Raw genomic sequence first — 15,903 nt, 5'->3', positions numbered from 1 at the left:
GAAATTCAAATGACCAAATCTTCTGTGCCACAGCTCACTCTCCTTCTCAGCACTTGTTGCACTAAGACATTCTGAGTCTGCAGTTCTGACATTCACCTTGAATGTTCTATTCCTTCCCTGTTCTGACTCCATAATCAACTTCTGATTACAGTCGTACAGCTTCAGAAGATTGTCCTTCATGGTAACTGAGAAACCTTTCTCAATTAATTGTCCCACACTCATCAGATTGCTTCTGATGCCAGGTACATACCACACGTTCTGAATCAATGCTGTTTTCCCATTGTTCAGAGTCACTCTGACATTTCCCATACCTTCTGCATTAAGATATTTGTCATCAGCACATCTGATCTTTGTCCTCTTTTCAGAGTCAAAGTCAACCAGCCATTTCTTGTTTCCAGTAAGATGATTTGAACAACCAGTGTCCATATACCACCAGTCTATCAGATCCATATCATCAGATTCAGAGGCCATCAATAGCACAGATTCGTCATCAGAACTTCTGGCTATATTTGCTTCTTCTGATTTTCTCTCCTTGTTTGACCAACAGTCTCTAGCAAAGTGACCAAACTTCTTACAACAGTAACATTGGATCTTCTTCTTGTCATACTTCTCTTTTCCCTTCTGAGCATTCTTTTGTCTATCAGAGGTTGAGCTTTCTGACTTCTGACCACCATCAGATCTTCTCCTGGCTTCTGACTGCTTCTGATACCTCCTATCAGAAGTTGCTTTCAGAGCCTGCTGCTCTACTTCCCTTTCAGAAGTTCTCTCAGTCAAACGCAACTCTTGCGCTTCTAGACTGCTCTGCAGCTCTTCAATTCTCATGGTGCTCAGATCTTTGGAATGTTATATTGCTACCACAATGTAATCAAATTGACAGGTAAGGGATCTCAATACCTTCTCCATGATTGTTTCTTCAGAAAGAGTTTCTCCACACGCTTTCATCTCATTAGTGATCAGAATCACTCTGGAGATGTATTCAGAAACTTTCTCATTATTCTTCATGTTGAGATTCTCATATTGCTTTCTCAAGGACTGAAGCTTCACCTTCTTCACTGATGCGTCACCACCATAACATCTAACCAGTGTGTCCCACGCAGCCTTTGCTGTCGTTGAATCTGCAATCTTCTCAAACACATTTACATCAACACATTGATGAATGAAGAACAATGCTTTCTGATCCTTCTTCCTTACTTCCTTCTGCGCGTTTTTCTGTTCATCCGTCGCATCTGCTGCTACCGGAACATAACCATCAGTGACAAGATCTAGAACATCTTGAGCACCGAACAGTACACGCATTTGGATCATCCAACGATTCCAGTTTTTACCGTCAAATACTGGAAGTTTGGTGTTCATGTTGCCGTTTCCGTTCATCTTTCTACCTTGCACAATACACTCAGATTTCTCACACAGTGTTTCCCAACCCACAGAATTAAAATTCTGATCAGATTTTGTTCAAGATTCAACACGAATCTAAGAATCAAAATCAAACACACAAGACCTCACGTTCACTCGTGTTTCCCGTGTTTCCCAATGAATCTGAACCGGAGCTCTAGATACCAATTGTTGGTGCAAAGGTAGAATATATGATGAATGGAAATATTCTTATTCAGAGAATGATGGCTACAAAAAGGATTAAAAGTTACAATGATTGACACCCTATTTATAAGCCTCTAACAAACTTAAATATGAATCAAATCTAATATTTAAATCTAATATCTAACAAACTTAAATATGAATCAAATCTAATATTTAAATCTAATATCTAACAAACTTAAATATGAATTAAATCTAATAATTAAATCTAATAATTAATTCTATCGATATAGAAATCAAGAACATAACTCTAAAATAATATTTATGAGTCGATACACCATCAACTTGTATCCCTTAAATTGATATCAAAGTTCAATTAGAGAATAAAAGCGGAAGCGTATCTGAGTTTGTCATTGGAAATTACTGAAGGTTTGCGGAAATTTTATCTTCCAATTTGTAGATTTTTATATGGCTCCTTGATTCTCCTCTGGTGGGGATGAAGATCGAAGTTTTGATAAACCATTTTGTGTTGTCTACAAATGGGGATCATAACCCCTACAAATAACCTTAGGGTTATTTCTTAGTGTTCAATATTCTAATTTGGCCCCTCATCAAATTAGATATTGACTTATGGTATCTACACAATAATCTCGTATTTCATGATATTTATGCTTTTAGCCACATACTTAATATTAATTAGACCACTGCAGTTTTGGCTAATTAAATAATTTCCCTAAGACATGCAATATTACATTTATGACCCAAAAATTCTAACATTACCATCATCAATCATACCATTACCATCAAACTGAAGCATTTTATAGTGTGTTGACCTTATCAATCAATACATATAAGTTCAATAAGCTTCATCTTCTTGGCTATTACATATGCATATGGAAGAAAATATTTTTTTTTCTAAATGTACAACCACACTTTGAGCTATCTATACCAATTTTCTCCGCTCACACAACTTCATGATAAATAAATTCAATCTTGTATGAGATATATTAACAATCAATTATGAATACAAGTTTTTACCCTTAAATTTGTATTATATGATTGTGATACTTTTACCAAAAGATATGTGTACCCAGGACCGGCCCAAAACATTTCAAGACCCTGATCTAATCTTTCATGTTGAACTCTAATAAAAAAATATTAAGAAAAAAATTAAAATTTTATTTAAATTGTAAATAATATTAAAAGATATGATTAAAAATGATTGTAAAAATATAACATTTTAGTCTTGAACAAGATTATGATAGAATCGAACTCAGGTCATGACCATCAAAAAATATTGATAGACTTCCATCAAGCCAATACATAAACATCTTACATATATTTAATAAACACCCTATATAATAAATATTTAATGTATTTTTAATATTTGAGGCCCCCAAATTTTTGAGGCCCTATGCGTTGGCACACCTCGCACACCCACAGGGCCGATCCTGTGTGTATTACATTGTGATTCATTACAGTCATAATGATCGTTGCTTCCTAACCTTTGCAAAAATCACCCTTACTATCTTGCAATCATTTTTTCATTCTACCATGAACAAATTCAACTTTATTTGTTGTTGTGTCGCCAAGGTATCTAACATGACCAACTCGTGCATAAACTAGTTTTTTCTTCACTTGATCTATTATTGTAGTTTCAACATATTTTTAAAAATCAGGATAATTTGCCTACACATTTATGAACTCCATGCCATAATGAACATATGAATCATCTTTAGAAGAATTAAATATAATACTTCTCACATCCATTTTGTGATCCAATATTTGTGTAATTTTTTAGACCATTTTCTCGTTTTCACCCTTGATCCTTTTTGTTTCCTAATATTCTCTTAATTTGATGTCTCATATTTTTTGTTATTATGATACCGACACAATAAAACATATGATGCAGGAAATACTTTTGCAACAAAATTCATCGATGAAGTATCACAATATGTTACAATCACATATGACATGTTTTATGATTCTTTCAACATACTGTAATAAATTTATAGAATTAGTGTAACATTATCCTCTTTTCTACATTCCAAAAAAACAAAGCCAATTGAATATGTCATCTTTATAGAAGTAACACCAAGAATTTCAAACAGAGATGGCATGTACTTGTTGGTAAAAATGTACTTTGAATCAATTATTAGTACTATGAGAAATGTGCTAAGCAAATTAATGGATTCAAGATGTGTCCAAAATATATCTCGAACAAAATTTCCATCCTTACACACTATATACCTATAAACATAATGATGCTTATCCAACAATTTTAACAACTATTGCATTTTAAATCTTGGACCCCTTACCATCTTATTATTTATGTGTCGAACATTGTTATCTTACTTAATATTTGAGACACTATTAGGTCCTTTTTTTGTTTCAAAGTTGCAAGTATATTTTTAGGCTGAACCATGTTCGTTTTCATCTCAACAACAACTTTATTATATCCATATCTAAATGACTAGAAATAGGAAGATCGATAAATTTGTAATCCAATCCATAATTATATACACCACACAATATATTAAATGTCGAAACATTTTTGGCTAAGTGGTAATTATGCAACTTAAATGGACATCCAGATTTCCCTGCTTCATTGTCATCACGTTTCAACTTATGGATATGTTCTTTATACTGGCCACTTATTTCACATGTCATTGTAGTAAATGCTGGTCTTCTATCATAATCAGAATCAGACGTCCTAGTTATTATTCCAAAACATGATTTTATAGCCTTTGCACAAACTCATTTAAGCATATGATCATGTAACGAAAACTTTTGTTTAGTGTCAAGTTATTTTCCAACATCAACTGTTGTTACACGTGATTGACAAAATTCTATATGCAACATGTGATGAAATATGTCATGACATTATGAGCTCAAAACAAGAGGAAAGATGTGGAGCAAGATGTCCCACACATTGAGAAACATTATGCCTCGCTTAGAAGCCGGTTTCTACTGTAGTGAATCTCGCGTCAGATATGTTTCCTTTGTTACTTAATTGTTTTATCCGCTTTTCAGAATAAGGAAAGATTTCTCAAAATAATTTTATTTTCAAGAATTAAAAAGATCAAATTAATTTGGCGAAGGTTTACTATATCAAATATTGCAAATCAAATTAATGGGGATTAATGTGATGCGTTGTTTGGATTTACTACACCTACACGAAATGTTCAAAACCATAGCGGGCCATGAAACTAGATTATATTCTATTTAAGGAGGAGTTTTCCATGTTGAATACCCAAACCTTGAGACAACAAGCAAAACATGTTTAGTTTACTGGAACTTTTATTTTAATTATTACTTATCTTTGTGAAATTATATTCGCTAGTGTCATTCCTATATTGAGGAATTAAGTTTGTTTTAAGTTGTATATGGTTTCATCATTCATTCAATATTACAATTGTCCAAACACTTGGGAAAGTGATTGAGAGAAAGTGAGAGAAGTCTCATATTCAAGGGGGATCCTAAATATAAATTCATGGGTAGTATTAAGAAAAAAGGCTTTAAACTATAAGAGTTCAACTAAGATCAGATTGTACTTTTACTATTAAGAGTGAATTTCCTTTCTTAGTTAACTCCATTTAGATGCATGCGTCTTTGCACCAATCCAGGTTGCCAATTGAAGCTAGCGGAAATATACCCGAACGCATTGCACGCTCGAACATACAACATAGTCGCCATCGAACTTGATTTATTCCGAAAAGAAAGGGAATATATCGATAAAACCCGGGGGAAAGAGATATGTTGGGTAAGGAAGTCGATTATGTAAAGGGAAAGTATTAGCATCCAAAACATCCATGGTACTATATGGGAACCGTTTTGATTGTTCTTGCTAGAATGGGTGTTACAACTAAATATTACTCGCAAAAGAATAAGGGAAAGGAAGGAAATAGATAGAGTGCTCCGTGAGGATTGGGGCCCCATTCCTACGTATCCTTATAGTGCAATAAGGAATTCAAAGCTTCGTAGTTCATATAACTAGTGGTGGGAGATGAAAACAAGTAGTGATAACAAATATTAAACCAAAGGATTATGTTGATTGAACTTCAACAAGGGGTGAAAATATGAACCCAAGAGTAAAACTGGTATGAACTAACAAGTGAGGGGCCTACGGTATGGTATCATTGTATTAGAATAATCGAAAATAAAGAGGATTGCCTGTATACAACTGTAAAGTAAGTAAGGATATGTTTGTCTAAGGAACAAGAGGACTAACAAGACAAACAAATTAGAGTTTGGTTCACAAGGAGATACGAGATGGAGCTTAAAGAAATAGTGTATTTACCTAATAGAATATGGTGTATCACATGAAGTGAATTAAGGTAGAATATGAATGTATCATAGAGATGAATAAAAGAGGAATAAATAAGTATGCTCGTGGATGATTCAAACCCTTGTGCCTACGTATTCTCATCGTGAAATAAGAAAATCAGAGCAATCGTAGTTCTGCGTACTATGGTTGAAACAAAGGATTATAGATTGATTGCCAAGAGGCAAGGTAGGCTGCTTAACAAGCAGGAATGTGGTACTAACCAATGATGGTAATCACCCACAGAGACAAATGAGATATGGTTGGCCTATACACAAGAGGATTTATAAGGCAAAAGATTCATTTAAGCACTAGAGGTCTTATAAGACGAACAATGATTATGAAATTATTGGCCTACACACAAGAGGATTTACAAGGAAATATATTCGTCTAAGCATAATAGGTCTTATAAGATGAACAATGATTATGAAATGATTTGCCAATACACGAGAGATTTACCAGGCAAAAGAGCTCAAGATATTTGTCTAAGCGCAGGAGGTCTTATAAGATAAACAAATTATTAGGGGTTTGCCAAGGCACAAAGGGACTGATAAGGCAAACAATGATTGACTAGAATAAGCCCAAGCACAAGATGTCTGATAAGGCTCACAATGAATAAGTATTTGCCAAAGCACAAGAGGAATAATAAGGAAAACAATGATTGAATTGATTAATTAGGATTCCAAGACTTGATCACAAAGGAAATGATCCAAAGGATATCTAAATATCAAGGAGAGTATGATTGATGATCCATTGAGTAAGAAATGATTGAAGTGCAATGGTGCTTCACTAATTGAAGTGTTGAATGATTGGTGTTTGCTTGAAGAAGACTTGTCAAATGTATGGTTCAAATTGCACCAAATTTTATGAAAAGGACAAATGCTTTGAATAGCTAGGGCCTACATCTCGTATGCAAAGTCACTATAGACAAGGGTAGGAGAAACTCCGTCTTATCATTTCTTATTACTTAAGGCTCATAGCATGTAACCCTCATCATGATTGACAAGTGTTGTTAGAGACTTCTGATTATTGATCACGGTGATGTCATGTTGTTTGTTGTATTGAGAATACTTGACAATTGTTTGATACGAATTATGCTAAAGTTTATGGATGAGGGCAAATGCTTTTAATAGTCAGGTGTAACACCTCAAAATTTGCCCTCCTCTCTTGGGACTAGCTTTACATATTGCATATTATTTTGTAGGTCATTAGGCATTACATATTTGCATATCATGTGGTAACATTGTGCAAGTCACCCTCTGATATGTCGCCCTCAGAGTGGTGTTTGGTGTTATTTCCGACGTTGCCAGCGGAATTATCACAAGAAAGCGGAGAACGGGGTTCAAATGGAGAAAGGGAAATGTTGAGGCATTTTCTGGAGAGCGGGGTTCAAATGGAGAAGGGGAGACACGAGGTGTTTTCTGGAGAACGGGGTTCACAATGGCGATCACAAGTTATCGTCAGGCGACTAGGGTTCAAATGGGGAATGGGGTTCATTATGTTGGCAAACAAGATATCGAGGTTCAAATACAATGATCTGGGATCATTTGCGCGAGAGAAAAATTTCGGGGTTCAAGAAAAAGCAAAAAATAATAATCCCCAGCGGATGTGGTGTTCAGGCCATGGTTATCCCTGTGTTACCATTTATTTTGGTATCCAGGTCGACGTTGTTGTTTCGGTGATCAGGCCGACTGTTTCCGTACCAGACGGGTTTTTCTTCGAGATTGTTTCTTTGCCGATTCTGGCAGGCATTGCTAATTATTTTCCCATCAGAGTGCAAATTGTTCGTCTGTTCTTGGTATTCAATCACTCTTCATCCTGATCATCTGAAAGCCGAGGCTATTCATATCGACAGGTTCACAGTGGATTGAATAGGGGCAGCTGTAACACCTCAAAATTTGCCCTCCTCTCTTGGGACTAGCTTTACATATTGCATATTATTTTGTAGGTCATTAGGCATTACATATTTTCATATCATGTGGTAACAATGTGCAAGTCATCCTCATAAGTCTTGGTCAGAAGATAAAGAGGTTAAGGTTCAAGCCTGAGGGTTTATGGATTGGTCATTAATCATCTGAGGATGTGTGGTACAAATTAGGGTTTCTTGATTCCTCAAGGGGGTTGAGCCTGATCTTGGTTGCTATTATACATCACCATCATCATGGTCTTGTTATCATCCAAGGGATTCATCATGCTTGATCAGATACTTTGAGATTAGGGTTTTGACCACTGGTCAACCCTAATCAATCTTAATCAGTTGAATCATCTGCATTGGGCCAATCAGGGCTTGGCAAGGAGATGGGATCTACAATGGATATGGGGATCATATTGTGATTGTATTGAGCTTATGGAAGCTAGGGTTTCATCATTGAGCCATTTCATCAGGAGATTGAGGCTCAACTTGATCAGTGCATAGCCAAATTCATCTATCAATCAGAAAAGTCAATTGTGGTCAACTGGGCTTGAACTGATGGATTTGGAGGTGGGAGAGGGTTGGATATACTTCATTCATGTTGAAACAAGTTTCATTTGACATTTCAAACATCAAGAATGAAGAAAATAAAGTCAGGAGAAAACTTTCCAAAAATGGAAAGTGACTTGTAATGAAAGTTTCCAAAAATGGAAAGTTTTTCACCTCAAAATTACATGTCCAAAAATGCTTCAAATGAAATTTTGTTCAACATGAAAGTTGTAGATCTTGATCTCACCTTTCCAAAAAGTCCAAGAACTTGAATTTCTCATGTGTGGTTGGCAAGTTGTGATCAAATCATTTTCCAAAAATGCCTAAATTCAAGGTGGCATAACTTTCACATGGAATGGCCAAATTGGTTGATCTTTCTTTGAGCAAACCCCATTTCACATGTACTTTCATGGTGCATCATCAAATTTCATCAAAAATAAGCATGGCAAAAAGTCATTTTTCAAGTGGATTATTTGAAAATTGGTGGGAAAATAGGTGATTTTGTGAATTACAAGGCATTGGCACATAAAACTCCTTTCAACACATTCCAAATGGTATTTAGAACTTGCTTGAACCAAGTTTGGACTGTTACATTGCTTAATTTGGAAAAGGACTTTTTGGTTATTTCACTTAAAACTCATTTTCACTAATACACTTGATTTTTGCTAATTGTGATTAACAAGTGGATTAGTATGTGGTATAAGAGGTTAAGCATAACAGAATATCATAATCACTTTGCACATTTCAAGATTGTAACAACTTTTCCCTCCAAAACCTCTCAATTCTCCAAAATTTCTACACATTTTTTTCATAAATTCTCAGTGATTTCTTCATCATTTTCGACCATTCTTGTTGGATCTATCTTCTATAATCATCGTGGAGGAACTGTTTTGCAAAATCAAGGCCAGAACATAGAGGATTTTGGACTGTCATAACCTCACACTTCCATGGCAAATTGGTGAATCTTGGATCTGGAGCATCGTGGAGCTAGGGCATTCATTCCAATCACTTTCCTCGTCAATAAACTTCATCTGTTTTAGCTGTTTGGACATTGAGGAGCACGAATTTACCACTGCTATCTCCAAGAGGTAAATTTTCGATCTCTTTAATTGCATGAATTGTTAGGTGGTTTGTGTAGATCTTTCAATGTAGATCATCATGCTGTTTGTGGTTTTTGATTTGGTTAAGTGTAGAGAGAGATATCTTGATTTGAACATTTGATGTTGAAACTTAATTCGATCGATCCCGTTGATAGGTTTAGAATTAGGTCAAACCAGATGCATATTCATGATGTGCTAGCTTAGACGGACACAGTGATATATAATTTGTAGCATTTGGTTGAAAAGTGTTCTTCATCATTTTCTGGAAAATTGTTGTGTTCTTGAGCAAAAAACGTGTTCATACATGCGTTAGATCCATGTTTCCTTTGCCTGCGTTTCAAAAACTTGTTTACAGCCACCAGCTTCCAATCAGAGCGCGCCAACGTTTTAAGTGAGACGACCGCGTTTTGGTCTTGTTCTCCATATTTACAACTTTGCCATTATTCCAATATTCATTTCCTTATTTCTTATTTCTTTTTCATTTTATTTCATTTTGATTCACATGAACTTAGAAAATCCATAACTAATTCATTTCTTGTCCAAATTTTGTGAGGTTTTTTGCATTATTCTCCTTATGATGTGTAGTTTTTAATGGTGATTTTTATGATTTTTGTGCACGTGTGAAAAAATAAATTGCTTAGGGATTGTTTGGATGTATGCTTCATGTGTATGCCATGCCATTTCACTCATAAAATGATGATGCTTCCATAGAAATGTTTGAAATTTTTTGTGCATGTTCTGGACTCTTTGCTGGTGATTTTGGTATGTAGTTTGCAATTTTTGGATCCCTGGTTGATGAGATATGAATTTTTGATTAGAGGTGTGACAAGTTGTGTCACACCATGCTTGATGAATTTCATGATTTTATTTGATGTACTTGTGGACATTGGATTGAGCCAAATTTTTGCATGATTGAGCATATGGATGTTGAGAATACATGTGATTTTTTCTGGATTTATTGATATCATTTCCTATTTGATTGGAATTTTTCCCTCTGTTTGGTCATTTGTTGATTTTTTGTGATACATGTTGGTATTTGCTTTGTGAAATTCTGGTCATTAATTGGATGAGTGTGAAATTTGACATGTGAATTCTAGACACATTATAGGTCATTGTGGCTTTGATCCCATTCATTTATCATGTATTGTCACTGTTTTATGATTATTGGAAGTTGATGATTGTTTTGATGCCTTGTGTTGGCTTGCTTGAACTTGTCTGAACTTTATGAATTTAATTTCCATACTTCCATTGATCCAAATGAGCTGAAAGTTGATATGCTACTCATTGAATGTGTTCTGTTTAGGCTGGAAGTTTTGTGGAATTTATTGAGCTGTTTTGATATTGATTTTATGGTGATCATTCTGTTTGCTCTAATATGTTTCCAAAGTGCATAGTTTGACTTAAATTGTATGTGAAATGGTTTTGGTACATAGTTTTGGTGTAAGACCAATTGGATTCTCTTTTTGCTTGATAAATATTGGTTTTGGTTAATTTTCACTTGCTGTTTTGGATTTTTCATCTCCTTTGGACCCTAGGCTTGTCCTAGTGGTCTTGTTTCTCACTTTTGAATTGTGTTTCAGGTTGAGATGCAAATGCTTTAAGGAGAAAAATGCAAGTTGATTAAATTGAGTTTGGTTACTTGTTGTAAACTGACTTGTGTGTTTTGTAGGATGCTTGGCTCACTTGCTTTGAGCTTGTGCTTGGCTCACTTAAGTTGATTGTGCTTTGCACATTGCATTGTCTGATTGTACATTGTCTGTTGATTCTTAACTTGTTTGTTTTGACTGTGTGATGGGTATACTGACTGTATTAGATTGATTTCAGGTACCATAGTCGCTTTAGTTCTTTAAGAACTTGCTGTGTTGCTGCTTGGTTGTATAAACCAGTTGAGGTAGACTCTCTCTCCATGTAGTCTGGAAGACCTAGCTTGTTATTTAGCCAGGCAACTGTCTGAAGTCCTCCTTAAGAGGCGATGTTTGTGATTGTTTACTTTTGTCCCCAAGCAGGTAAAGACCTCTATGAGGCAATTGGAGGAATCCAAGGGATGTGCAATCCATCCCCCGCTATTCTGTTGAGTCGTCCCTCTGCTCACACCACTGTGTTGATGCATTGGGACATTAACCCAAGATCTTGTGCTATTGTACAGTTGAGTCAGAGTCATGAGTGTAGAAGGGTTCCCCCTTTCTGGACCCACACTCCTTTGTCTGAAGCTCTCCCTGACCAGGGATAAGAGCTGTGAAGTCTAATCTTCACTCACCTTTCATCTGGCTTCACCCTGACTCTCAATGTCAGGGTTAAGAGCTAACACCACCCTTGTACAGATGACTTGCCTCGGCAGTCTAACCCTTTGTTTGAGCCCACTTGGACTGGATATAGTGTGTGCTAAATGTGGATGTTTGCTTTGCTTTGTTTATGCTTGCGTGCTTGTTTTTCCTGGTTAGGATTAGCTTATTGTTGTGCAAGTAGATAGAAACCATAACATAGGGCAATGATGCATGATAACACCTAGGCTCGAGTCCAGCTCCCTAGTAGTGTGTCTCCCTTTGTATCTGGTTAGAATTTCTTTCCCGTTCAGGGGAACTACGTCGCCCTGATCCTCATACCAGATGAGGTACGTAGGCAGGAGACCGTGCGAGGTCTCTCCGGACACTTTTTTTTCTTTTTGTGTGTGTTCGTTTGTTTACCCTTTTGTGTGTCAGGATATGGATGTAAGCCCAGCGATTGGCTGTCCGTATCCTGATTGTGTTTGTTTGGTTCGAAAGCCGATGTAAGTCCGGCGATTGGCGTTCGGGTTCCAGGTTTGCCTGTGTTTGTGTGTGTCTAGTTTGGCGTACGTGAGCCGAACTACGGCAACTCTGATTCTCGTTCCAGACGAGATACGTAGGCATAAGACGCGATGTCCTAGCGAGCCCTCTCCTCTTTTACCCCACCTGTGTTGTCTTCAGTGTGTGTGTGTGTGATGTTTGTTTTAGCAACCTTTTCTTTCTTTTAGAGCATGGATCCCGTAGAGTACTACGGATGCGTAGGGGTGCTAATACCTTCCCTTCGCATAACCGACTCCCGATCCCATTCTCTTTGGTCGCGAGACCATGCTTTTCCCAGGTTTACTTCGAGCGTTTCCTTTCCCTCTTTTGGGATAAATAACGCACGGTGGTGGCTCTGTGTTGTTTTGTTTCAGCCCGCCGGTTGTTTTTCGCGGATGCGACATCAGGGCATACGCCTCATACACAAACTCACTCTAAAAAAGGATAGGAGAAACTTTGTCTCATCATTCCTCATTACTTAAGGCTTATGGCTTAAAATTTGAATCACACTTGTCAAGTATTGATACCTTTGTTGTGCTTCGAGAAATAGTCCACTTTACTAGCAATGCTTAACTTATGTTGATCTTGAAGTTTTGATCTTATATTTGAACCTCGAGTTTTGATCTTATATTTGAAGTTTTGATCTTATATTTGAATCATGTACAAAAAATAACCTATTAAATTGATTATCTAAATAAATCAAACAATTTTAATTAAGGCCCTAAACTAAGGGAACATGTACAAACATCAAGATTTTAAGCCCTAAATGCAAAATAGTCATTATGCGAAAAAATGATTAATTAAGACAATAGTTTCTAAAAATTAATATTTGATCAAAACTAATTAATCCTAATTATCTAATTATGCCAAAAACTTAATTAGACTTAAACCTAACATAATTAAAATTTACAAATTAATTAAATTCTACAAAAACTAAGTAGTTTTAGAATTCTAATTTCTAACCTAATTAAACCTCAATCTCATTAACCTAATTAGATTTATCACTAATTAATTCTAAATACACATAAATTTTTAATTTAATCCAAACTATAAACAAAATCTAACCTTAATTACTATAAAAATAATAAAAATAATAAACATAATAATGGAATGATCAGAACATGGGGTACAGGCCCATAGGCCATGCCCATTCTCGATTTGGCCTCCCTTTTTTTGGCTGATGGTGGCAAAGAAACGAAAAGAAAATTTTACTTCATACCCCTACGTTTAGCCTCATACCCCAACAATTTTTTAAAAATACAAATTTTACCCTTAACTGGTTTTAACCAATTTACCATTCCATTTTTACCATTCAGTTGATACTTCTGAAACTTACACATTCCACCATCGCACTGGAACTCCTGGAAAAAGACTTATGGTATGTATTTTTTCCAAACCGGAAGACTAAACGAAAGACATCCAAAACACACGAATTAGTAAACCGGAAGACTTCAACAAAAAATTATGGTTCTTTAATAAAAAAGAAACGTTCTGAAACACTTATTGAAAGAGTTTCGGTAAAAAAAGTGACACATATCGGAACTCTTTGAAGAAGTCTTCCGATATTGTTTTTATGTATTCCAGAACTCTTCTTTGAAGACTTCCGGTTTGCAATTTATTTATTTTTGGATTTTTTTTTGAATTTTTTTTATTGTGCAGGAATGGAAAATCTTCCCCAAATATGTGTAGATACTTCTGATGCGTTTATAACGACTGAAAGATTTGGTACACGAGAAGAGGTGATCAGATGGATTAAAGAGGTTGGAATCGATAATGAAGTAACGGTTATTATCACTCGTTCAGATACTGAAACATGCAAGAGAGGGAGAAGTAACAAATTAATATTTGGTTGTGATAAAGGTGGGAAACACAAGAATATTGATAATGGAACCCAAAGTGCGTTCAAGAAATGTGGATGCCCATTTAAAATCAGGTCGACTTCGGCGAAAGATGGGTCTGGATGTAAGATTGATGTAAAATGTGGGTTACATAATCATGGTTTACCTGATAGATTAGAAGGTCATTCCTTTATTGGTAGATTGACCACATATGAGAAGCAACATGTCACTGATTTGACAAAGAGACATGTACCACCTAGACACATATTGTTTCCATTGAAAGACCGAGATCCTGAGAATGTCACTCGGATTACGCAAGTATACAAGCATAAGAGTGTGATACAAAAAGAGATAAGAAGTCCTAGAAGTGAGATACAACATTTGTTTAAGCTTGTTGAGGATGCATGCTATGTGTATTGGAGTAAAAAAAAGGATGACTCAGAAGTTGTGAGAGAGATATTTTGGGCTCATCCTGATTCAGTTAAGTTGTTGAATATTTTTCCTATTGTGTTAGTTATGGATAGCACCTACATGACAAACAAATATAGACAACCTTTGTTTGAAATTGTTGGCATGACATCAACCGAGTTGACTTTTGCTATTGCATTTGCGTATATGGAGTCTGAGCAGACAGAGAATTTTTGCTGGGTATTGGAGAAACTAAAAGAATTGTTTGTGAAGAAATATTTGTGTCCACAAGTGATTTTGACAGATAGAGATCTTACTTTGATGAAAGCAATTGAAATTGTGTTTCCTAGGTTGATTAATTTTCTATGTAGATTTCACATTAACAAAAACGTTGGTGTAAAATGCAAACAACATGTGGTGAATGACCTGCAAAAGACGATAGACACGTTATGGATGGAAGTTGTTTGGGCTAGTGATGAGGTTGAGTATGGTTAACGATTGCATCAACTTGAGCAAGCATGTGTTGATTATAGTGGATTTATTAATTATGTGAAAGACACATGGTTGACTCCACATAGACATAGATTTGTTGGAGCATGGATTAATCGAGTGCTACACTTGGATAACACAACGACTAATCGGTACGTGTTATAATTTTTTCTATGTTATTTTTATATGTGATATTTTTTCTATGTATTTTTTTATATGTTATTTTCAATATTTTTAGGGTTGAATCTGCTCATTGGAAGTTAAAGCAGATGTTAGGAAACAGTATAGGTGACATGGTCAAATGTTGGGAAGCTATGAATAACAACTTGAGGTTACAATTGGGAAACATTAGAGCTTCTTTTCAAAAGAGTTTTTACGAAGTTGAGCACGCGCACATAAGTCCATTATATGGTTATTTGCGTGGTTCCGTGTCTGAGCTGCTTTGAGACGTATTGCTGAAGAGGTATTGGGAGTTGATTATGTTGGAACTAATAGGCAAATATGTGGTTGTACTCTTAGAACATCTTATGGGTTACCTTGTGCTTGTGAGTTAGGAAGATACGCACTAGATGGTATACCGATACCCATAGATGTTGTTCATGTCTGTCACACCCCAATTTTGACCCTGAATCGCTAATTCAATACATTCATCATAGTTATTGCATGTCTACATAGCATACCATGCATTCCATACCGCATAGTGCCTAAAATATAAGTCGAAATAATTTTTTTCGGATCTACAGACAAACCGGTTGAATTAATCAATGGGTGTGCGTCAAATCAGTGGACGAAAACTTTTAAAATCAAGCTTCCAGACATCAACTTTATTAATCTACGTTTCGCGTAGTTTAATCCGATATGCTCGATTTATTTTCCAGCTAATTTTTCGGCCACTTTTTGATCACCTCGAGCCTGTTTAACCGGTCAAATTTATTTCAAAATTAAA

Source organism: Lathyrus oleraceus, chromosome 7 (assembly GCF_024323335.1).
Source record: "Lathyrus oleraceus cultivar Zhongwan6 chromosome 7, CAAS_Psat_ZW6_1.0, whole genome shotgun sequence".
Lineage (NCBI taxonomy): Eukaryota > Viridiplantae > Streptophyta > Magnoliopsida > Fabales > Fabaceae > Lathyrus > Lathyrus oleraceus.
The sequence above is the reverse complement of the archived record's forward strand: the minus strand, read 5'-3'. Positions refer to the sequence as shown.